The sequence below is a fragment of the Lissotriton helveticus genome, chromosome 4_1, assembly GCF_964261635.1.
Source record: "Lissotriton helveticus chromosome 4_1, aLisHel1.1, whole genome shotgun sequence".
NCBI classification, from domain to species: Eukaryota; Metazoa; Chordata; class Amphibia; order Caudata; family Salamandridae; genus Lissotriton; species Lissotriton helveticus.
Window position 1 is genome coordinate 106,252,962 of NC_136063.1, and position 23,810 is coordinate 106,276,771.

At 50.4% G+C, this 23,810-nt stretch overlaps 1 protein-coding gene across 2 annotated transcripts in view; it reads right to left on the minus strand.

Moving 5' to 3' along the window:
- MAF1 (MAF1 negative regulator of RNA polymerase III) overlaps positions 1–23,810 on the minus strand; it is a 230,839-nt gene that overhangs the window by 60,714 nt on the left and 146,315 nt on the right. The window lies entirely within an intron of this gene.

Sequence of the window (23,810 nt, forward strand, 5' to 3'; positions counted from 1 at the left end):
AGCAAGCCCAACCAACCACCTTCAGGCAAATAAGAAAACATGACCCAACCAAGATAATTGACGGGCGCGACAAAGTCAAGCCCTTCTGCGCCCGTCCGCGCCCAAGACGCGCCTACATCCCTGCTCAATTTCCTAAAATTAGTTTCTCCCGTGAGGAACTGCAGGCCTTAAATATCCGAAATTGTCCAACACAAACCATACATCTCGCCGCTAATTTAAATGCCTGCACTTCTTGCGGTCTCAGGATCACTTTCCTACCGGCACATCTGGCTAACTGCTACCAGGATATCAATAATTCCTGCTGCCAGAGCACTATAAAAAAAATAAAAGACCCAGGGAACTGCCCGGGAAATTAATAAACAGGATCACACATAAGAACTGCAATGAAATGAACTGTATCCTGCTAAACACCAGGTCCATGCTCAAGCACAAATATGAGCTAGAATCCCTAATATCAGACAACAGTCCTTATCTGGTATTTCTTACAGAAACCTGGGCCTCCATTACCTCTGGACCCGACTGGAACACGGCTGTTCCTGCAGGTTATTCAGTAGCACAGGTAGAAAGGACAGGAGCAGTGGGGGGAGGAATTGCACTAATCTACCGCTCACATCTCAAAGTGAATTCCAGCTCAGAATCAGGACTGGAGGCAAAAGCTATGACCTTCAGCATTAAAAACAACAATCAAGACCTTCTCACAGGTCTACTGATCTACAGGCCAAGAGGAACTAGAGGCCCTTTTATCAGAACACTTCAAACCTTCTTAGAATCCTGCCTAGATACCGCCACCTATACAGTCCTAGGTGACTAACTTCTATCTGGAAGATAGCAAGGACTCGGATGCTTCCTTTCTAACTGATTAACTTGCAGAGCTTTGGGATGAAACAGATTGTCTCTAAACCTACTCACCAAGCCGGCCACACTCTGGATGGCATTTTTACCAACAATGATAATATCAAAGCTGTATCAGTCCAATCGGTCCCATGGTCAGATCACGCGGCCATTCATTTTAAAGTCAAAACCAATTCACCAGCCTATGGTCGAAGAGAACGCCCCTTGCTAGTTAAAACTAGGCCTTGAAAACGTATTCAGGGAGACAAACTAACTAAAATCCTGGCGAGTAATCTCCCCTCATTTAAAGATAGCAACGATGGGGCAAACAAACTCGACCTATGGTTAAACAAGGCAGTAAAGGAGCTAGCCCCTGAAGAAATTAAGAAACCTACGAGACAATTAGCCACCTCACCTTGGTATACACCAGAGGTCAAACTCTTCAAAATTAAATGCCGGCGCCAGGAACGGATCTGGAGATCCGATTTCAGCCTACGTCATAGGAAGGACTACACGAAAGGACTAAACAAGCATTTACAATGCAATGGTCTCGGCAGCATTAAAAGTAGAGCTATTGGGATTGCTCATTTTTGTTTTTTTAAATCATAAATAAATGGCATTGTCATTTACATTGCCAATAGCTTTGGCAAAAAAGTATTTTATTATTATTTATAGAAAAAATATCAGAAGAAACCTAAGTGAAGTCTGTCACCTCACCCTAAGTCACGTCTTGATTCGTATGTCATATTCACTTTGTTTACCTCAAAATTAAACAGGATTTCCAACTACCCAAAGATAATAAAGGTTGTATGTTAACAGAAAAACATCTTTGTGAAATCAAGGCTTTCACATACTAACTTTTTACATTAATTTCACTTCATTACCTTTTTGCACATGCATTCCCATATAAACATTAGCAGTGTTGAACAATATTCAGCATAATGCAGACATTTTGTTTCCTCTTGATTGGGATCAAGTAACCTCATGCTCTTTGAATCACGAATTCCTGTCTGATAACAATAGGGAAAACAGTGCACCTCGCTGAAAAACACCGCCGTTATTCAGAAATTATCCAATTATAATTTTCTAAATGATGACGATAACGAACTACAATGTCAACCGCTAACTTTCTAAAACACAGTTAAGTGGAACTGCAAATTTGATTCACACATCTCACATATCACTATGTATTTTTAGGTTTCGCTGGAGGGCGGAGCTCTTAGCTCCGCCCTCCAGAGAAATCTCTTGATTTCAGTAAGGACTCTGGAATACGCCCCCCTGTCCCATTGGCTAGCTCCATAAATGGAGGCTAGCCATTGGAACAGAGATCTGTCCGTCAAGGCCGGACCAGATTCGGGGGCGTTCCCGAGATTTTTTCCCAGGGCGGAGTTACGTTTTTTCCCGTTCCCTCCCCTTTCACTGAAAGTCTGTCCATTCCCGCCCCCTCCGTGTGCCTTTCCGCCCCCCCTCGCTGTCCTGTGCACGTTTCCCGCCGTCCGTGTCCTCTCCCGCCCCCTCCCGCCGTCCGTGTCCACTCCCGCCCCCTCCCGCCGTCCGTGTCCACTCCCGCCCCCTCCCGCCGTCCTTGTCCTCTCCCGCCCTCTCCCGCCCCCTCCCGCCGTCCGTGTCCTCTCCCGCCCCCTGTGTCCTCGTAGGTGCTTGTTCCTGAAAAGTCTCCATATGACGTTGCTGGTCTTTGAAATGCCCGTCCGTGTCCACTCCCGCCCCCTCCCGCCGTCCGTGTCCACTCCCGCCCCCTCCCGCCGTCCGTGTCCTCTCCCGCCCCCTGTGTCCTCGTAGGTGCTTGTTCCTGAAAAGTCTCCATATGACGTTGCTGGTCTTTGAAAATATCCCCAGATGGCATTGGAGAGGCACATGAGGATTCCCGAATGGCACTAAATGGTCAGATCTTCATCGGCATGGTGTCCTCTCAATATCAAGTCAGACTGGATATTGTTCGCCTCATTGACGCGCCGGTCAATGCCTGCATTCGGTTTGTGTATTTCTCTATGGAGGACGAACTGAAGAGTAAAGTGAGCAGTTTCCTCTTTGTACCCGCTCAATGGATAAATATGAAATTGTATCCTGCATTTCTGTTTTGTCTCATGTAAGAACCATGTCATGTTTTTGTATCTCCTATGTGCATTACACTGCAAGAGCCCTATATGCATTTCTCTCTCCTGTGTACATGGCTGCGTAGTAGCACCCTTCCCTTCTTTCTTGTGTTGTCATGTGTGCATCTCTGCATGTGAGCAGTATATTCTGCTCTCTTTTGTGCTTGGTTACCACGAGCACTGTGTATTCCTTTCTGACCGATACGGGCACATACTGCGTGTAAGCAAATCACCCTCGCTGTCCATATTTTCCGGTGTGCATATCAGCAACGTGAGCACCCTCTGCTACTGGTGTCTTATCTTTTTTGTGTGATCTCTCATTTGCCCTTCTTTTGCATATGTAACTGCTTATTATTGTCATTTCCTGTGTGTCGATTATCTTGCGTCACTGGCTTTATGCAAGATCATGCCATGCTTCTGACGATTTCTTGCATAATTGCACAACTGGAGCACCTATTTGCCCCTTCTGTACAGATTCTCAGACACGCACAGAGGTATCAGAGGCCAGTGTGCAAACGCAATTGCAGCTTCCCTCCTTCGGAATGGCATACCCTGATGGCACCTTTATTAGCTATCAACAGGTATTTCAAACATTCCAGTTTCTGAGGCTGTGCTAGAGGCTTCATGCGAGCCTCAGCTGGTGAAACTCTGCTTCTGTGCCACCCCTGACCTCTGTGTGGGGCTCTTTGCGTGTATGTGGGGGGCTCTTTGCGTGTATGTGGGGGGCTCTTTGCGTGTATGTGGGGGGGCTCTTTGCGTGTGTGGGGGGCTCTTTGCGTGTGGGTGTATGTGGGGGGCTCTTTGCGTGTATGTGGGGGGCTCTTTGCGTGTGTGGGGGGGGCTCTTTGCGTGTGTGGGGGGGGCTCTTTGCGTGTGTGGGGGGGGCTCTTTGCGTGTGTGGGGGGGGCTCTTTGCGTGTGTGGGGGGGCTCTTTGCGTGTGTGGAGGGGGCTCTTTGCGTGTGGGTGTGTGCGTGGGGCTCGTGCGTGGTGGTTGGGGGGCTCTTGTGTGGTGTGGGGGGCTCTTGTGTGGTGTGGGGGGGCTCTTGTGTGGTGTGTGGGGGGCTCTTGTGTGGTGTGTGGGGGGCTCTTGTGTGGTGTGTGGGGGGGCTCTTGTGTGGTGTGTGGGGGGGGCTCTTGTGTGGGTGTGTGTGTGCAAATGCAATACGTCTCGCATTTGCGACAAATAAATAGCATTGCCAATAGCTTACTCTATCTGTTTTCAAAACCAACACAAATAAAAAGTTTGTCATATACAATACCAAAAGCTCTAACTTTTCCGAAGGCGAAACCGTTGCATTGTAAATGCTTGTTTAATCTGGCTCACATTTCAAGCCCCTTTACCAGCACCTACAAAGTATGATCTTTGTAGCAGTACTGTGCTACCTTGTGCTCGTGGCTGGTTTATGCCAAAGACTTCAAGCAAAACTAGATTGCTTTAATTAGTTCACCAATGCAACTATTTGAACAAGGAACTTCGTAATACTTCCGGGTGGATTCATCGGCTAACAGGGCTGGATCGGAGTCAGTCGCTTCTCGCATGACATAACCTTTCGTTTTCAGGGATCCCCCTGTTCTCCTACAAGAAACAGTGTGACTCGATATCCGACCCGTGGATGTGACCACGACTTTATGGGATGGGACATCACAATCTCTTGTCAATAAAAAGGTTGACAGCCCACTTGGGTGAGTATGGCACTCTCTTGGTCAGTCTTTCTCCTTACTCAGCTGCGGCACAGGACGGCCACACTTAGGGCGAACAAAGCGATACAAAAGGGGATGATGGACGGAGCGTTTGAGCAAATCAAGCACTCACCCCCAGTCAACTGATCTGGGTTTAATCCATCATCATTCTTTTGTATCGCTTTGTTCGCCCTAAGTGTGGCAGGGTATGCTCAGACGTGAGTCCCTTGCTCACTTGGCCACTGGATTCAAGATAGCCTGGCTGATGAGGATTATGAATCCGAAACCGGTCCCAGGATGCTTGTTTCCGGTCCATGGAAGACATGGCTTGGCAGTTCGGGCTGGACTGTTCCCATGAGGCACAGGGTCAGAATGATTTGCATATAGCCATGTCTGAAATGGGGTGGCTGAGTGGGCTAAAGAATAGTTGATGGATTAATCCAGATCAGTTGACTGGGGGTGAGTGCTTGATTTGCTCAAACGCTCCGTCCATCATCCCCTTTTGTATTGTGAATTCATATCTATAGCATAGAATATATAGCAGTCCCTCCATTAGCGGCGGCCGCCTGTGCCAGCTGCAGACGTTTGAAAAAGTGTTTAGAACAGCCTGCCCTACAGCTGCTTGGAGTGCACATCTACACAGTAGTGTTTTGTAAATGTGTGTGGGGTAGACCATGTGGCTGCTCTACGAATGTCTTCTAAAGGGATATTTCCAAGGAAAGCCATGGAGGCCCCTGTAGGAAGGTGGATATCTGACTATGGTTACCCCCAACTTTTTGCCTGGTGTTTTGCTGGTTTTTTACTTAGTTGGCCTGGGATCCTGCTATTCAGGACCCCAGGCTTCCTGCTCTCTCTGTTAAAATGGACTCCATGTACCCTAGGTACATATCTAATTAGATAGTGAGTCACCTTATCAGTCCCTGTACAGTGTACCTTAGGTACCCAGGGCCTACCAGGGGCTGAAGCATGTATTATGCCACCCCTGGCTGGCCATCTAAATCTGACACAACTGGCTGCATGACAGCTGGGGCAAGGTGGTGTAAACACCCTTTGCTGTAGATATAGTATACCTATATCTAACCCTAAAATGGACAAATATATATTCCTATCAGTCACTCCTATGGAAGGCCTTAACAATCCTGAAGGCAGAGTGCTTGGAATTATGTGAGATGGTTCTCTGGCATGAGCTGAGCCCATTTGCAGCTTGCGGAACCAAGTCTTAATAGCTGTTCCATGATAACGCTATACCATATACTCTTAAGTGCATTATAATCCTCGCTGTTAAATGCTAACTCTGGTATAACATTATCAAAACATGTCGAGTAAGGTGTCATACGATTTGGAATACTACCCCCTCGCCAATTCTGGCGACGGGGGTAGCATTCCACCCTTCTAGAGGGACACGACATGTATGTAACTGTGAACCCCGGTTAAAGTTAACTCGAGCCTCAGCATCACAAAATGGATGCTGCCACCACAGACACAAGTCTGACCTCCTGCTGCTGGGAGTCCTTCCAGCGAGGATGGCTTGGACAAAGGGTTTCCTGCCTTGGGAGGTGCTAGCACCACCCCAGACAGGATTTTGTGTATTGAGGTAGGGAGGCCTGAAAGGAATGGGACATGCCTGGGGCACACAAGGTGTCCTGTGCATACACCGGTTCAAACCAGTTGCTGGGGCATCCCTGCCCCAGCTCTGGCGCGAAACCGGACAAAGGATAGGGGGTGTAACCACCCCCCTTCCTGGTCCCACCCAGGGGAGGGACCGAGTCAGTAGTGCAGCCCCCTTTAGCAGGATAAAGGTAGGAGCTGGTCCCATTCCAAATTAGATTATCCTGAACTATTCAACAAGAAGAAACTCTGGCCTTCGACGTTCTGCTCCACAGAAGACTGAAGAATCTCACTTGTGGGCAAGGAGTGTCCACCCTGCACAAGCAGGCACCATCAAGCGTCCAGCGGCTTCCCTTTGTCGTCTTCCCTCGAGGATCCAGACTTCAGAGCCTGACGAGACCCGGATTCCCAGACCTCTCCGACCTCAACTCGCATCTGCAGCAAAGCTGAGACCCGTGGGTGCGACGAGACACGTGGGACCGGCCATCTTGGAAGAAACTGCACTTCGCTTCCAGCACGACTCCCGAGGTAAACTCAACCAAGTGCTTTGGGGACTGAGAAGCCCCAGCCCTGAGCAGCCCCTGCACCGAAGATCAGCCCTCCAGCATCCACGAGATCGGCGTGGGGCCCTTCTGCTTGGTTCCTGCTCGACGCGTTGTCTGGTCACTTGTCGGCTGGCTAGTGGCCTCCTAGACAACGAACCTTTGAATTTTCACTGCTGGTCTGGTTGCTCCAGACTGGCCCTTGCTCCCTTCCAAAAGAGGGGCACCCCGGACTCTCCTAGTCTGCACCAGACGCTTTCTTCACTCACCGCGTGGGTTGCCTTTGCTAAGGCCTGTGAGAAGTTGGCCTGATATGCAGTGCTCACTATTCTAGTGAACACTATGTATCAGTCCAAACAACCCTTATTGATGATTGGTTGTAAGTCAACCTGATAGACCAGCTATCCTAGTAGCATGGATACGAGCAGTCTAAGGCTAAGACTCTAAAGGGCGTGTTAAGCCAGCTGTTTTACCATCACATTACCCCTCTAACACCAAGTGAAAGGACACCACACAAGTTGTTATCAAAAATAAAGTAGATTTATTTATAACAAGACTACCCTGGCTCTTTATGAGACAGGGAGCTAAGCACACAACAAAAATCTTAAAGAATTACTGAAAGTCGCACAATTTACACAAATGCCCGAGGGGCACGAAAAACCATATACACAAGAAGTAGAATGCGAAGTTACTAGCAGGTAAGTAGTACTTTTCTAGACTCAGGAATCGCTAGGCCTACAATTCTAAACACTGGGATTAGATGCAGGAGGCCTGTGGACGTCGTGTACAGAGTGGGAACTCTCACGCGTAATGCGGGAACAAGTCTATGGATACTAGCAATTGCAAAGTTACTGTTCTCGGGCGAACCCGACTAGGTGGGTCGAAAACAAGAGTGGATCCGAACACTTAGGGTGTTGGACTATGCTGGAGCACCGGAGTACTCAGGTTACCTAGCCCAGGGGCGGCGGCTGCATAGGGTTCAAGTTGCGTCGGAAACTCTCGTTGAAGATCCAGGAGCCTGAAGAAAGAAGTTGCTGGCAGGCGGCCAGTGAAGAAGTTCGTGGTGATCCAAGCCTGGATCAGGGAAGAAGAAACCTGTAAGCAGAGGGGACCAAGTTCTGAATCACTAGCCAGTGATTTGAGTGGGCACCAAGATGGCACCGGACGAAGTCACCTCAGCCAGGTGAGTGGGCGCTGCTGGGCTCTGCAGTCTCTCGGACCAGGAGGCGTTGTCGGCAACCAGGATGGAGGTGCGAGCTGTCCCACGAAGGTACTTGCTGTCGACGTCGCTGGACCCAGGATTGGGCAACAAGTCTTGGCAAATGCAAGGCCCACGCGGTGGACCTAAAATGGCGTCTGGAGTGGACCAGGAGGGTCCAGGGTGCTTCTCTGATGGAGGGAAGCAAGGGCCAGTCTGGAGCAACCAGACCAGCGGTGTTTGTCGTTAGAGTTCGTCGTCAGAGGGTCACTAGCCAACGGGCAAGTGACCTGGACAACGCGGTGAGCAGCAAAAAGCAGAAGGGCCCCACGCAGATCTCGTGGATGCAGGGGGGCTGAACTTCGGTGCTGGAGCTGCTCAGGCAAAGCACTGCTCAAAGCACTCAGTCGAGGGTCACTCGGTGGTCGTGCTGCACAAGCGTCGTGCAGTTCTGAAGATGGCCGGTCCCTCGAGGTCTCGTCGCACCCACGGATCACAGCTGGGCTGATGATGTAGGTTGAGGTCAGAGGTGCCAGGGAAGCCGGTTCTCGTCGTGCTGGAGCAGTCTTGATCCGGAGGAGAGACTGGCAACAAACCGCGATGCTTGGTTGGTGCCTGCTGCTGCAGGGTGACTACTCCTTAGTCACAAGGGAGAAATCTTGAGAAGAGTCTTGAGTTCTTCGTGTAGAAGGTCGGTTCAGGATTCAAAGATTGATCTAATTTGGAAGGGGGCCAGTTCCTACCTTTATCCTGCAAAAAGGGGCTGGCACGCGACTAAGTCCTGCCCTATGGGTGGGACTAGGAGGGGGGTGGTTAAACCCCTCTCCTTTGGCGGGCTTTCCCCAGATCAGGGGCTGGAGTGCCCCTGGAACTGGTTCAAGCCGGCCTATGCACAGTGAGCACCGGGGTGCCACTTGCAGTCACCTTCCTCTAAGCCCTGCCTACCTAGGATACACAAAATCCTGTCTGGGACGGTGCTGGCACCGCCCCTGGCAGGAAACCCTTTGTCCTTGCCTCCTGGGCTGGGAGGACTCCCAGCAGCAGGAGGGCAGACTTGTGTCTCGGTGGCAGCATCCATTTTGTGGAGCTAAGGCTCTGTCTGACTTTAACCGGGGTTACAGGTTACATACATGTCGTGTCCCTCTAGAAGGGTGGAATGCTAACCCCGTCGCCAGAATTGGCGAGGGGTTAGTATTCCAATTCGTATGACACCTTACTCGACATGTTTTGATAAAGCGATACCAGAGTTGGCATATAACCGCGAGGATTATAATGCACTTAAGAGTATATGGTATGCGATATCATGGAAAACGGCTAAGGGATCGATCCCGAAAGCCGCAGACAGGCTCAGCTCATGCCAGAGCACTATCTCACACGATTCCAAGCACTCTGCCTTCAGGATTGTCAAGGCCTGCCATAGGAGTGACTGATAGGAGATCTGTGTGTCCAGTTAGGTTTAGATATAGGAATACTATATCTACAGCAGAGGGTGAGTACACCACTCTGCCCCAGCTGTCAAGCAGCCAGTTGTGTCTGATTTAGTTAGTCAGCCCAGGGGTGGCATAATACATGCTGCAGCCCCTGGGAGACTTCTGGGTGCACCTCAGCCCTGGGTACAGGGACTTGGAGGGCCCAGTGCCAATTCAGTACCTGGGTACAATTTTGAGTAGAGAGAACAGCTAGGCTGTGGGTCTGATTAGCAGGCCCACTGCCAGGGAAAGTCGTAAACCAGTGAAGCAAAAATCAAAAATCTGGGTGATCATAGGATTGCAGACCCTACTCTCCTACAAGGCCTGTTGCCTCCAATCCCGGATCCAACACCGCCCACAGCGAGAGCCTGCGTGGGACAGCTCGTGCCTCCATCCTGGTCGTCGAAGACACCTCCTGGTCCACGTGGCTGCAGAGTCAAGCGTCCACTCTTCACCTGATCGCGACGACGACGACATCTGGTTCCTTCCTGGTTCCACTCCAGTCACTGGCTAGTGACTGAACATTGTCCCCTCTGCTTTCAGGTCTCCTTCAACAATCCACCCTTGGATTGCACAGGACATCTTCCTCCTGGTCGCCTGCAGCATCTTTTCTTTCAGGCTCCATAGACTTCAACGTGAGAACCCGACGCACTTGACACCTATGCACCCGCGGCCCGTGGGTGAGAAAACGAGAGCATTTCGGTGCTCAAGGGTAGTTTAACTGTCCTAGTGTCCAGTTCCACAGTCGTTTTAGTCCTACCTAGTCAGGATTGTCCGTACTCGCCTTTAACTTGAACTGTACTGTCCATAGACGTTGTTATGCATCTCGCGTGTGAGTTCACACTCTGCACACGCGTTCCGTGGGCCTCCTATTACTTACCTGAAGTTAGTGTAGCGTGGTCCCATCGATCCTACAGCCTCAGGACAGCTCCATTCCTTTTATCGACTTTCACATTCCACTTACTTAGTATATGGTTTGTCGTGCCCCTAGGGCACCATTGTAATTCTGTGCAACTTGTCGTATTTTTCGTAAGAGTTTGTCATGTGCTTAGCCCTCTGACCTCATAAAGAGTTCAGAGGTGTTGTTATTAATAAATAGACTGTTTATTTTTCATAACAACCTGTGTGGTGTCCTTTCATCTGGTATTCAAGGGGTTATATTGTGGTAAAACAGCTGGCTTCACATGCCAAAAGAGTTTAGCCTAAGACTGCTTTGTCCATGCTACCATTAGGATAGCTGGTCTATAAGGTTGACTTACAACCAATCACCATAAGGGTTGTTTGGACTGATACAAGGTGTGAGAAGTTGGCCTGATGTGCAGTGCTCACTATTCTAGTGATCACTATATATCAGTCCAAACAACCCTTATTGATGATTGGTTGTAAGTCAACCTTATAGACCAGCTATCCTAGTAGCATGGATACGAGCAGTCTAAGGCTAAGACTCTAGAGGGCGTGTTAAGCCAGCTGTTTTACCATCACATTACCCCTTGAACACCCAGTGAAAGGACACCACACAAGTGTTATGAAAATAAACAATGTATTTATTAGAATCACAACAACCCTGTACTCTTTATGAGGACAGGGTGCTAGGCACACAACAAAACTCTTACGAAAATACTTAAGTTAGCACGTTATACACAAATGCCCGAGGGGCACGAAAAACCATATATTCTAAAAGTGGAATGCGAAATTACTAGCAGGTAAGTACAGTACTAATAGGCTTTGGAATCGCTAGGACTTGACTATAGAATCGTTAGATTACTTCTAGGAGACCTAGGGGACTCGGGTGCAGAGTGTGCACTCTCACGCGGGATGCGGGACAAAGTCTATGGAAGCTAGTAAAGGCAAAGTTAGTGTTCACGGGCGAACCCGACCTGGTAGGAAGAAAACGACAGTGGATCCTGACCCTAGGATAGTGAGGCTATGCTGGGACACCGAAGTGCCGAAGTTACCTAGCCCAGGGGCTGCAGCTGCATAGGTCTGAAAAGACGTCGGGGATCTCGTTGCCGGACCAGGAGCCTGGAAGAAGGAAGTTGCGGGCAGGCGACCAGTGAAGGAAAGTTCGTTGGATCCAAGCCTGGATCAAGGAAGAAGGAAACCTGAAAGCAGAGGGGACCAAGTTCTTGAATCACTAGCCAGTGATTAAGTGGGCACCAGGATGGCACCGGGCGAAGTCACCGCAGTCAGGTGAGTGGGCGACGCTGGCTCTGCAGATCTCACGGACCAGGAGGCGCTGTCGGCGACCAGGATGGAGAGGCGAGCTGTCCCACGATGGATGAAGCTGTCGGCGTCGAAGTTACCCAGGATTGGGCAACAAGCCTTGGCTAATTCAAGCCCACGCGGTGGACTCAAAATGGCGTCTTGAGTGGACCAGGAGGGTCCGGGGTGCTCCTCTTTTGGAAGGGAGCAAGGGCCAGCCTGGAGCAACCAGACCAGCAGCAGAAATGTCGTCGGGCGTCGTTCAGAAGGCCACAAGCCAGCGGGCTAGTAGCCAAACAACGCGATGAGCAGCAAAAAGCAGAAGGGCCCCACGCAGATCGTGGAGATGCTGGGAGGCTGCACTTCGGTGCTGGAGCTGCTCAGGGTCGGGACTTCTCGGACCCCAAAGCACTCACCAGGAAATTACTCGGCGGGCTTGCTGGAAAGAAGTCGTGCAGTCTTGAAGATGGCCGGTCCCTCGAGGTCTCGTCACACCCACGAATCTCAGCGTGACTGATGATGCAGGTAGAGGTCAGAGGTGCCAGGGAAGCCGGTTCTCGTCGAGCTGGGCAGTCTTGATCCGGAGGAGAGACTTGCAGCAGACCGCAGTGTTCTTAAGATGGTGCCTGCGGATGCAGGGTGACTACTCCTTAGTCACAAGGGAGAAATCTTAGGAAGAAGTCTTGAGTTCCTTTCGTGGAAAGTAGTTTCAGGATTCAAAGATGATCTGATTTGGAAGGGGGCCAGTTCCTACCTTTATCCTGTAAAAAGGGGCTGGCACGCGACTAAGTCCTGCCCTAGGGGTGGGACTAGGAGGGGGGTGGTTACACCCACTTCCTTGGCGGGCTTTTCCCCAGCACAGGGTCTGGAGTGACCCTGGAACTGGTTCCAGCCAGCCTATGCACAGTGAGCACCGGGGTGCCACGTGCAGTCACCTTCCTCTAAAGCCCTGCCTACCTACAATACACAAAACCCTGTCTGGGACGGTGCTGGCACCGCCCCTGGCAGGAAACCCTTTGTCCTTATCTCCTGCTCTGGGAGGACTCCCAGCAGCAGGAGGGCAGACTTGTGTCTCGGTGGCAGCATCCATTTTGTGGATGCTAAGGCTCTGTCTGACTTTAACCGGGGTTAGGGGTTACATACATGTCGTGTCCCTCTAGAAGGGTGGAATGCTAACCCCGTCGCCAGAATTGGCGAGGGGTTAGTATTCCAATTCGTATGACACCTTACTCGACATGTTTTGATAAAGCGATACCAGAGTTGGCATATAACCGCGAGGATTATAATGCACTTAAGAGTATATGGTATGCGATATCATGGAAACGGCTAAGGGATGGATCCCGAAAGCCGCAGACAGGCTCAGCTCATGCCAGAGCACCATCTCACACGATTCCAAGCACTCTGCCTTCAGGATTGTTAAGGCCTGCCATAGGAGTGACTGATAGGAGATCTGTGTGTCCATTTTTAGGGTTAGATATAGGTATACTATATCTAAAGCAAAGGGTGAGTACACCACCTTGCCCCAGCTGTCGTGCAGCCAGTTGTGTCAGTTTAGTTAGTCAGCCCAGGGGTGGCATAATACATGCTTCAGCCCCTGGGAGACTTCTGGGTACACCTCAGCCCTGAGTACAGGGACTTGGAGAGGGCCCAGTGCCAATTCAGTACCTGAGTACAATTTGGATAGAGAGAACAGCTAGGCTGTGGGTCTGATTAGCAGGCCCACAGCCAGGGAAAGTCGTAAACCAGTGCAGCAAAAAGCAAAAATCTGGGTGATCATAGGATTGCAGACCCTACTCTCCTACACAAGGTGATCACTAGAACTAGTGAGCATCATATATCAGGCCAACTTCTCACAGCCCCCAACTTGCGGGTGGAGTGGGCTCTTGGGGGGGGATCCATAAAGTGCGCTTAGCCTTTTGATAGCAAATTTGAATACACTTAACGATCCACCTGGCTATACCTGCTTTGGAAATGGGGTGGCCCTTGCGTTGTGCGGAAAAGGCAACAAAGAGTTGTTTCGTCTTCCTAAAATCTTTGGTCCTATCAATGTAGTACATCAAAGCCCTTTTGACGTCAAGAGTGTGGAGCATTCTTTCTGCCAAGGTCTCAGGATTTTGGAAGAACACAGGCAGTTCAATAGCCTGATTGACATGGAACTGTGAAACCACGTTTGGAAGAAATTTAAGGTTAGTGCGCAGCACCACCCGGTTGGAGTGAATTTGTATGAATGGCTCCTGTACAGTGAGCGCCTGGAGCTCACTAACACGTCGCAGTGACGTAATGGCTATCAGGAAAGCCACTTTCCATGTTAAGAACTGAATCTCGCAAGAATGCAGAGGCTCAAAAGGAGGACCCATCAGTTGGGTGAGGACCACATTAAGATTCCATTCAGGAGCAGGTGGGGTCCTGGGAGGAATGACTCGTTTGAGCCCCTCTAGAAAAGCTTTAATGGCAGGCACTCTGAAAAGGGAGAGATGCTGCCTGTTTTGGAGATAAGCCGCTATGGCGGATAAATGTATTCGAATGGAAGCATATGCCAGATTGCATTTGTAAAGATGTAACAGATAACAAATGATGTTGTGCGTGGACGCGTCAAGCGGGTCAATGTTGTGGTCTACGCAAAAAATGACAAACCGCTTCCATTTTGCTGCGTAGCATGCTCTGGTGGTGGGCTTTCTTGCCTCCCGTATGATATCCATGCAGTCAGGAGGCAAGTTGAGGTAGCCAAACTCTAAGGAGCCAGATCGCCAGGTTGAGCTGTTGCGGATCTGGGTGCTGAATGTCGCCATGGCTCTGCGTCAAAAGTCTGGGTGTGAGGTGCAGCCTTTGATGCGGTACCACAGAAAGGTCTAGAAACGTGGTGTAACATGGTTGGTGTGCCCACGTTGGAGCAACCAGGATGAGCGTCATCGAGTGTTGCTTTAGCTTTCATGCCACCAGCGGTATTAGAGGTGCTGGGGGAAAAGCGTACGCAAATTTGCCTGACCAGTTCATCCATATCGCATTGCCTTGCGACTGTGGCTGCGGGAACCTGGCGGCAAAGCTTTGGCATTTGGCGTTTTCCCTTGTGGCTAACAGGTCTATCTCTGGATGACCCCACTGCTGGAAGTACGGGTGGAGAACTGATGGATGTATCTCCCACTCGTGCATTTGTTGGCTGTACCTGCTGAGCAGATCCGCCATCTGATTGTCCTTGCCTGGGAGGTGTTCCGCCATGAGGAAGATGTTCCTCTGAATGGCCCACTTCCACATGCTCGGAGCCAGATGAGAACTGTGGAGAGTGTGTACCTCCCTGCTTCTGAATGTAGTACATGGCCGTCATGTTGTCCGTCCGGATCAACACAACCTTGTTGCACAGATGTACCTTGAATGCCTTCATTGCCATGAAGATTGCCATCAGCTCTAGGTGGTTGATGTGCATCTTCCTTTGCTGCGTCGTCCATAGTCCCTGCACTGTGTAGTGGAGCACATGAGCTCCCCAACCCTGGAGAGAAGCGTCAGTTGTTAGGATGATCTGTGGAACAGGCTCCTGGAACGGTCGGCCCTTGCAAAAGTTGTGTGGATTCCACCAATGCAGAGAGTTGTATGCACGACCGGTCACCAACACGAGGTCTTTTAACTGTCCGTGAGCCTGATTCCACTGACGTGCCAAGCACTCTTGGAGCGGACGCATATGTAGTCTCGCGTGCGGGACTATGAAGATGCAGGAGGCCATCATGCCTAACTGCATGAACACTCGTGCTGGAAGCGAGTGTTGCGGTCTGAATTTCTGGATTAGCAATTGAATGCTGTTGATCCTCACAGAATTTGGCTGCGCTGTGGCCGCCAGAGTATCTATCGTCGCGCCCAGATACTGCCGCACATGGGCTGGCTGAAGGTGTGACTTTGGATAATTGAGTGAGAATCCCAGATCGTGAAGATGGTGTGGGACATGTTGGCAGCGCACTGCTGGGCCGACTTTGCTTGGACAAGCCAGTCGTCTAGATGAGGGTAGACGTGAAAGTTTTGTCTCCTGAGGTGCGCAGCCACTGTTGCCAGGCACTTCGTGAACACCCTGGGCGCTGTGGTCACTCCGAAAGGGAGGACTTTGAATTGGTAATGCTGATTCTGAATGGTGAATCTGAGGTATTTTCTGTGTGACGGATGTAGTGGAATGTGAAAATATGCATCTTTTAGATCTAATGTTGCGAGGAAGTCCCCCTGATTGAGCAACTGAAGAACCTGCTGCAGCGTGAGCATATGAAAGTGTTCTGAGAGAATGTACTGGTTTAGGGGCCTGAGGTCCAGTATGGGTCGGAGGGACCCCGTCTTTCTTTGGGATCAAGAAGTACAGGGAGTACACTCCCGAGCCTCTTTGTTCCACTGGTACGAGCTCGATTGCCCCTTTTTGCAGCATGACGAGCACCTCTTGCTGCAATAAGTGCAAATGCTCTGTGGACATAGGACGGTGTTTGGGGGAATGTTGGGTGGAGTGGATGTTAACTCCAGACAATAACCGTACTGGATAAGCTTTGACCCACCTGTCCGTGGTGATGGATTTCCAGACTGGCAGGAACTGTTGGAGTCTCCCCCCGACTGGTGTTGTATGGTCGGGGGGCAGTGAAAAGGCGTCACTGTTTGTTGGCTGCGGAGGATCGGGAGTTGTTGTTTCCACGACCTCTGTCCTTGGCGCTGTTTCCGCGATCGCCACCTCTACTCTGTTTGTTGTATGAGGTTTGTGCACCACTTTTTGTGTACTGTGTTTGCTGGGACACCTGGCCTCTGGAAACACCTCTATTGCTTGAGCGACGAAAAGTACTACCCCTGAACTGCTGGGACTGGAGAGCCCCCATAGACTTTGCAGTCTGTTTTCCAGGGTGGTGTCCACCTCAGGTCCAAATAAGTGATCAGGGTTTACAGGCTGATTTAGGATGGTGGTTTGTATCTCCGGCTTGAACTCGGAGATTCTGAGCCAGGCCTGACGCCGCAACATTACACTTGTGTTAATGGCCCTGGCCGCGGTGTCCGCTGCGTCCAGTGCACACTTAATAGAAGCATTTGAGATGAGTTTCCCTTCTTGAATGAGCATCTGTGCTGCCTCATATTCATCTGGCATGTGTTGCAACAGGGTTTCAAGTGTATCATAATGTGCCCTGTCATATCTAGCCAAGAGTGCCTGCGTGTTAGAAATGCAACAGATATTGGCCGCTTGAGCCGCCACCCTCTTCCCTGATGCTTCTAGCACCTTAGATTCCTTGTCAGGGGGAGGAGCATCACCAGTAGTCTGTGAATTTTCCCTCTTCCGGGCATTAGAAACAACTAGAGAGTCCAACGGCAACTGGCCCTTGATGTAGGTAGGGTCGCCAGGTGCCGGCTTGTACTTTTTTCCAATTCTGGGGTTTATAACCCTGGCTCGTGTGGGTTCTTTAAAAATGTCTGCAGCATGTTTTAAGACACCCTTCAACATTGGCAGAGTCTTTACGGTCTTTTCAGAGGTGGAAAAGGTGTCAAACAGAAAGTCCACTTCAATAGGGTCAGCATGGAGCTGGACGTCATGATTCTTGAGACGTCTGCTGCCCCTGCTGGTCCTGACCCTTCTGCCACTGAGGGGTTTGAACCCTCTGCTTGGAACAGCCCTTATTGTAGGGAAATTTTTTTTTTCGAAACTTTCTTCTATTCAAGCCCCATGGCTTTAAGAGTCTCTAATTCTGCCTTCATCCTCTGCATCTCTTCATCGGTACCTGCCCCAAATAACTATGTTCCTGAAAAAGGCAAGTTCAAGATCCGGGACTGAGCTTCTGGTTTTAAGGCAGTAAGACGCGACCAGGAAGACCTCCTTGCACATACCCAGTGAGCATAGCCATGCGCTGAAAGGGTCGCTCTGTCCGCTGCAGCGCTGATGATCTGGTTGGAGACCTGGCTGCCCTCCTAGAGAATCTCCTCAAAGTCCTTTCGATCCTCTTGCGGGAGTTTTTCGATGAACCGCTGCAGAGAATCCCACAGGAACCTATCATAACAGCCCAAAAGCCCTTCCGCATTGGATACTTTCAGAACTGAGGCTGAGGTGTTGCAGACTCTTCTACCCCATGAATCCTGCGACTTACTTTCCTTATCAGGAGGTACTGTGAAGGAGGAAGCTACAGCATGGGATTTTCTCACCGCTGCGATGATGACAGAATCTGGTGGCGCATCGGCTCTGAGGAAGAGTGGATCCTCCTCTGGCGAGCGATACTTCTTGAGAATCCTCGCTGGAACAGCCTTTATTGTCGCTGGTGTGAGGAACACCTCCATAACCGGTTCTCTAATCCCCGGTACCAAGGGTGGCAGAGGTTTGGGCGCAGACCTGTGATGTAAAGTCTCGAAAATGACTTGAGGTTTTGGTCTGGTGAGTTGTCATGGGAACTCCCAGCTTAAGAGCCCCCCTGCCCAAGATGTCTTGAAAGGTAAAGATGTCATCCACTGGAGATATTCGATGGAGAACTGTCCGTCAAGGTCGGAGAATAATCCCTATGAGATCGAGTAGGGGAAGAGGAAGAAGTCTGAGATCTGCGTACCCTTCGTCTGCTCCTAGACCTGGACCTCCGTCTGCTGGAGCACACCGGGGTGCGCGATCGTCCCCTGGGCCTGGACACTGGTCTGTCTCGATCTGCTGCCAGCCTGGCCGCTGTTTCCTTGTCTGGTGCCCAGTGATGAAGAGGCCTGTACCATCTTGGTGACAACCTGACGGAAGGTGACTTCGGAGTGCCTCTCCTCGCAGGTGAACGTGTTGGAGGAGGTGATCTCCTCTGTTCATGCAGCGAACGAGCAGGAGAATGCCTTGATCTGTCACTGCCGGAGGAATAGATCACCACATCTGGAGACCTTATTATGGTCAGAAGAGCGAGAGCCTGAAGAAGATGATGAAAGGCTCACTGGAGGAGTGTTCTCTCTGGAAGGGTCTTTAGAGCGGGATCCAGAGCGACTGATGCCTGATCCGCTGGACCCCTCTTCCTTTTAGCAGGACTCCTCCTGCACCCAGGGGAATGTTCACTAGACCTAGACAGTCTCCCTGAGGCCATTTCTCCTTCAGCAGCAGACGCAGACTGTGGAGATCTCGGTTGCGACGGCAGCCTGTGACCTGGCGATGTAGTTGGCAAACTCGACGTCGTAGTTTTCTGGGTAGACGTGGACCTGGGCAGTACCGGCCTCGACACCGGTGATGGAAGCTGTGCAAAGGATAGGTGAACCTCCCCTTACGGAGATCTATGGCTCGACGTCGAACGCCTCTGGGATTCTGATGGAGACTTGCCTCGACGTCGGCCTTCGGTGTTGAGAAGTCGACGACATACGACTCGACGTAGGATGCTTAGACGTCGGAGGATGCTTTGACATCGAACGCTGGTGGTGAGGCGTCGACAGAGAGTGCCTCGACATCGAACGCCTTTGACTAGGCGCCGGAGTGTGCCTTGACGCCTAACGCGGTTGACTAGGCGCTAACGGAGGAAGCTTTGCCGTCGAAAGCCGGTGATGCGACATAGACGGCTGTCTCAACGTTTAGCTCCTGTGCGTCAAAGGAGACCTCTCCCTCGACGCTGAACGTCGCCCAGTTGACACCAGCAGAGGTACCTTGGATCTCGACGCTGAAGTCTTCGCCGAAGGAAGATGACTCGTTTTCGACATCATCTTCGTCGCCGCTGGAAGCTTCGACGCCGATCCAGACGCCGAAGGAGAACAAGTCGGGACTTCTCTCGAAGACGATCGTGTCCTTAGTTCTGTCTCTTAGGAGACCTACCTCTTTCAGAGAGGCCATAGATCCTTATCCTCCCTCTGTCCTAGATAAAGTCTTGCAGTGTTTACAGGTATCTGCAGAGTGTGTCTCAGGGAGACAGAATACACACAGGGTGTGTATCAGTCCTGGCCTTCTTCCCACAGTAAGGGCAGGTGTCAAAAAGAGAAGGCATTTTGACAAAAATATTCCTTTTTTGAAAGTAAATAAAGGCAGCACTCGCACTCTAAGCCTAAAAGACGTCGAGTGAAAGCGAAAATTGAGGAAAATCACTAAGTATTTTTTGACAGAAAGTCAAAAAAAAGGTAGGAGCAGTTAAACCAGGGTTCTGACTGAAGGAGCCGGAAAGAATAAATGACCTGTCACCCCTGAGGCATGATGGGAAGCCAGGTGTCATGGCTGCCTTAAAGGCACGGTGCCAGTTTTATTTGTTGAAAATGGTTTCATTTTCTATGCTATTGCTTTACAATGCAAACACAACAGTGATGGACAGAATGTGGATCAATGTCACACATTCACCCCAGTCCAAAGATCTGGGCCCAAATCCATCGTTTTTCCACTCCACACCACCCTGGGTTAGACAATGGCGATATGCAAATCAGCACTGACCCTGTGCCCCATGGGAACAGTCCAGTCCGAACTACAAAAGCCATGTCCTTCCCAGAATGGAAACAAGCAACCGAGGACAATGTGTTTGCAATTATTGCTTTACAATGCAGCCTATGGGCTAACGATGTCTATTTATGTCTATTTATTAGCAATTTTCAGAATTTATGAGTGTTTTGCTCATTAAAACACAGAGTTCAAGGGCTATTTGACCTAATGTGTTTTTTATTTCATTGCTAATTCAGTGCATTTATGAGTATTTACATTGTTTAGCCTCCGTTTTGGGGCTGCATTGGTGTGAGGAAAATGATATATGTGCATACATATATGTGGAGCTATTTATATGTGATTAACATATATAATTTTATATTATTTTCGGGGTCCCCGCACCTGGGAATATCCTAGAGAGAGAATGTACAGTTGTGTCCCCAAATGCAAGACCTTTAGCACCCTCCAAAAGTCCCCAATAAATGGTACCCAAAGGTACCTATGGCCTGAGGAACTTAAGAGGGTCCCCAAGGACTGCAGCACGAATTATGCCACCCTAAGGGACCCCTCCGAAACTCATGCACAGCTGTCATCACAAGCTGTGTGTTTTGGTGCAGACCAAAGTGAAAATATGACATGACACATCCCTGTTTGCCATGTTCCCTAACACTGTATGTAATATTGGTAAGATTTTCCTTCAGCAGACCTTACAGATCTATGGCAGGGTGCCTTATATTACCTGTGAGGACATATCTGCATGAGCAGCTATGCCCCTGTGATGGTCAGTTTCATTGCTGCTAGTACAGTGATCAGGGAAGCCATTTTAACCCAGGTGTTGGACACTGGTGAAACAGAGTTGCCCAGCTACATGATGGCTTAACTGAAATTGGGATGTATGGTATCTAACATCTTATATTTACAAACCCACCCCGATTCCAGTGGTGGATTTGTGAATACATGCACGCACAGGGCACCTTTGAGGTAAACTACCAGCCTCTTGTGTGTTGGCTGACTGGTCTCTGCCTGCCACCAGAGACCTATTTCTAACCCCCCAGGTTGAAGGCCATTGCTCTCAGGAGGTCAGAAACAAAGCCTGCATGGGGAGAGGGTGTTTATACCCCCTCCCTCAGGATGAACTGTGATTAGCATTCGAAGCCAGAGAAGCTTCAAAGAAGCTACCGCCTTTGAAATGAGAATTTGTCTCCCCTCACAGGAGTGGAAGCCCCTTTGTCCAGAGCTCCTTGGCACCTGGACAAGTGGGAAAATTAGTCCGTCAGGTAAGCTTGCTCACCCCCAGGCTAGTGCCACACCTAAGGTGTGTGAGAAGTTGGCCTGATATGCAGTGCTCACTATTCTAGTGATCACTATGTATCAGTCCAAACGACCCTTATTGATGATTGGTTGTAAGTCAACCTGATAGACCAGCTATCCTAGTAGCATGGACAAGAGCAGTCTTTAGGCTAAACTCTAGAGGTCGTGTTAAGCCAGCTGTTTTACCATCACATTTACCCCTTGAACACCAAGTGAAAGTACACCACACAAGTTGTTATGAAAATAAAGTATATTTATTTATAACAGTACTACCCTGAACTCTTTATGAGTCAGGGAGCTAAGCACAATACAAAACTCTTAAAGAAATACTGAAAGTCGCACAATTTACACAAATGCCCGAGGGGCACGAAAAACCATATAATACAAAAGTGGAATGCGAATTACTAGCAGGTAAGTAACTATTCTCAGAGGCTTTGGGATCGCTAGGACTAGACTACTGAACCTTTAGATTACAAGCAGGAGGCCTAGGGAGATCGGGTGCAGAGTGTGCACTCTCACGCGGGATGCGGAACAAAGTCTATGGAGGCTAGTAAATGCAAAGTTAGTGTTATCGGACGAATCCGACTAGGTAGAGCTGAAACGAAAAAGGATCTGGACACTTAGTTAAGCTATGCTGGAGCACCGAAATGCTCAGGTTACCTAGCCCAGGGGCTGCGGCTGCATAGGTCTGAAAAGACGTCGGGGATCCTCGTTGCAGTCTATGGAGCCTGAAAGAAGTTGCTGGCAGGCGACCAGTGATGAAGTTCGATGGGATCCAAGCCTGGATCGATGAAGCTGGAGACCTGTAAGCAGAGGGGACCAAGTCCTGAATCACTAGCCAGTGATTAGGTGGGCACCAGGATGGCACCGGGCGAAGTCACCTCGACCAGGTGAGTGGGCGACGCTGGGCTCTGCAGTCTCTCGGACCAGGAGGCGTTGTCGGCGACCAGGATGGAGGTGCGAGCTGTCCCACGGTGGTATCTGCTGTCGACGTCGCTGGACCCAGGATTGGGGCAACAACTCTTGGCAAATGCAAGCCCACGCGGTGGACTCAAAATGACGTCTGGAGTGGACCAGGAGGGTCCGGGGTGCTCCTCTGTTGGAGGGGAGCAAGGGCCAGTCTGGAGCAACCAGACCAGCGGTGTTGTCGTTATGGTTCGTCGTCAGAAGGGCCACTAGCCAACGGGCAAGTGACCTGGACAACGCGGTGAGCAGCAAAGAGCAGAAGGGCCCCACGCAGATCTCGTGGATGCTGGGGGGCTGGACTTCGGTGCTGGAGCTGCTCAGGGTTAGGGCTTCTCAAACCCCAAAGCACTCACTAGAGTTCCCTCGGCGGTCGTGCTGGGCAAGCGTCGTGCAGTCTTGAAGATGGTCGGTCCCTTAAGGTCTCGTCACACCCACGAATCTCAGCTGGGCAGATGATGCAGGTAGAGGTCAGAGGTGCCAGGGAAGCCGGTTCTCGTCGAGCTGGGCAGTCTTGATCCGGAGGAGAGACTTACAGCAAACCGCGATGCTTAGGTGGTGCCTGCGGGTGCAGGGTGACTACTCCTTAGTCACTAGGGAGAAATCTTAGTAAGAAGTCTTGAGTTCCTTTCGTAGAAAGTAGTTTCAGGATTCAAAGATGATCTGATTTGGAAGGGGGCCTGCTCCTACCTTTATCCTGAGAAAAGGGGCTGGCACGCGACTAAGTCCTGCCCTATGGGTGGGACTAGGAGGGGGGTGGTTACACCCCTCTCCTTTGTCCAGTCTCTCCCCAGCTCAGGGGCTGGTGTGCCCCAGGAACTGGTTTGAGCCGGCATATGCACAGTGAGCACCGGGGTGCCACTTGCAGTCACCTTCCTCTATAGCCCTGCCTACCTGGGATACACAAAACCCTGTCTGGGATGGTGCTGGCACCGCCCCTGATAGGAAACCCTTTGTCCAAGCACTCCTCGCTGGAAGGACTCCCAGCAGCAGGAGGTCAGACTTGTGTCTCGGTGGCAGCATCCATTTTGTGGAGCTGAGGCTATGTTTAACTTTAACCGGGGTTACAGGCTACCAACATGTCTTCTCCCTCTAGAGGGGTGGAATGCTACCCCCGTCGCCAGAACTGGCGAGGGGGTAGTATTCCAAAGCGTATGACACCTTACACGACATGTTTAGATAATGTCAGACCAAAGTTACCATAACCGCGAGGATTATAAGGCACTTAAGAGTATATGGTCTGACGCTATCATGGAAACGGCTAAGGGATAGATCCCGAAAGCCGCAGACAGGCTCAGCTCATGCCAGAGCACCATCTCACACGATTCCAAGCACTCTGCCTTCAGGATTGTTAAGGCCTGCCATAGGAGTGACTGATAGGAGATCTGTGTGCCCATTCTAGGTTTAGATATAGGTATACTATATCTAAAGCAAAGGGTGATTACACCACCTTGCTCCCAGCTGTCAAGCAGCCAGTTGTGTCTGTTTAGTTAGTCAGCCCAGGGGTGGCATAATACATGCTGCAGCCCCTGGGAGACCTCTGGGTGCACCTC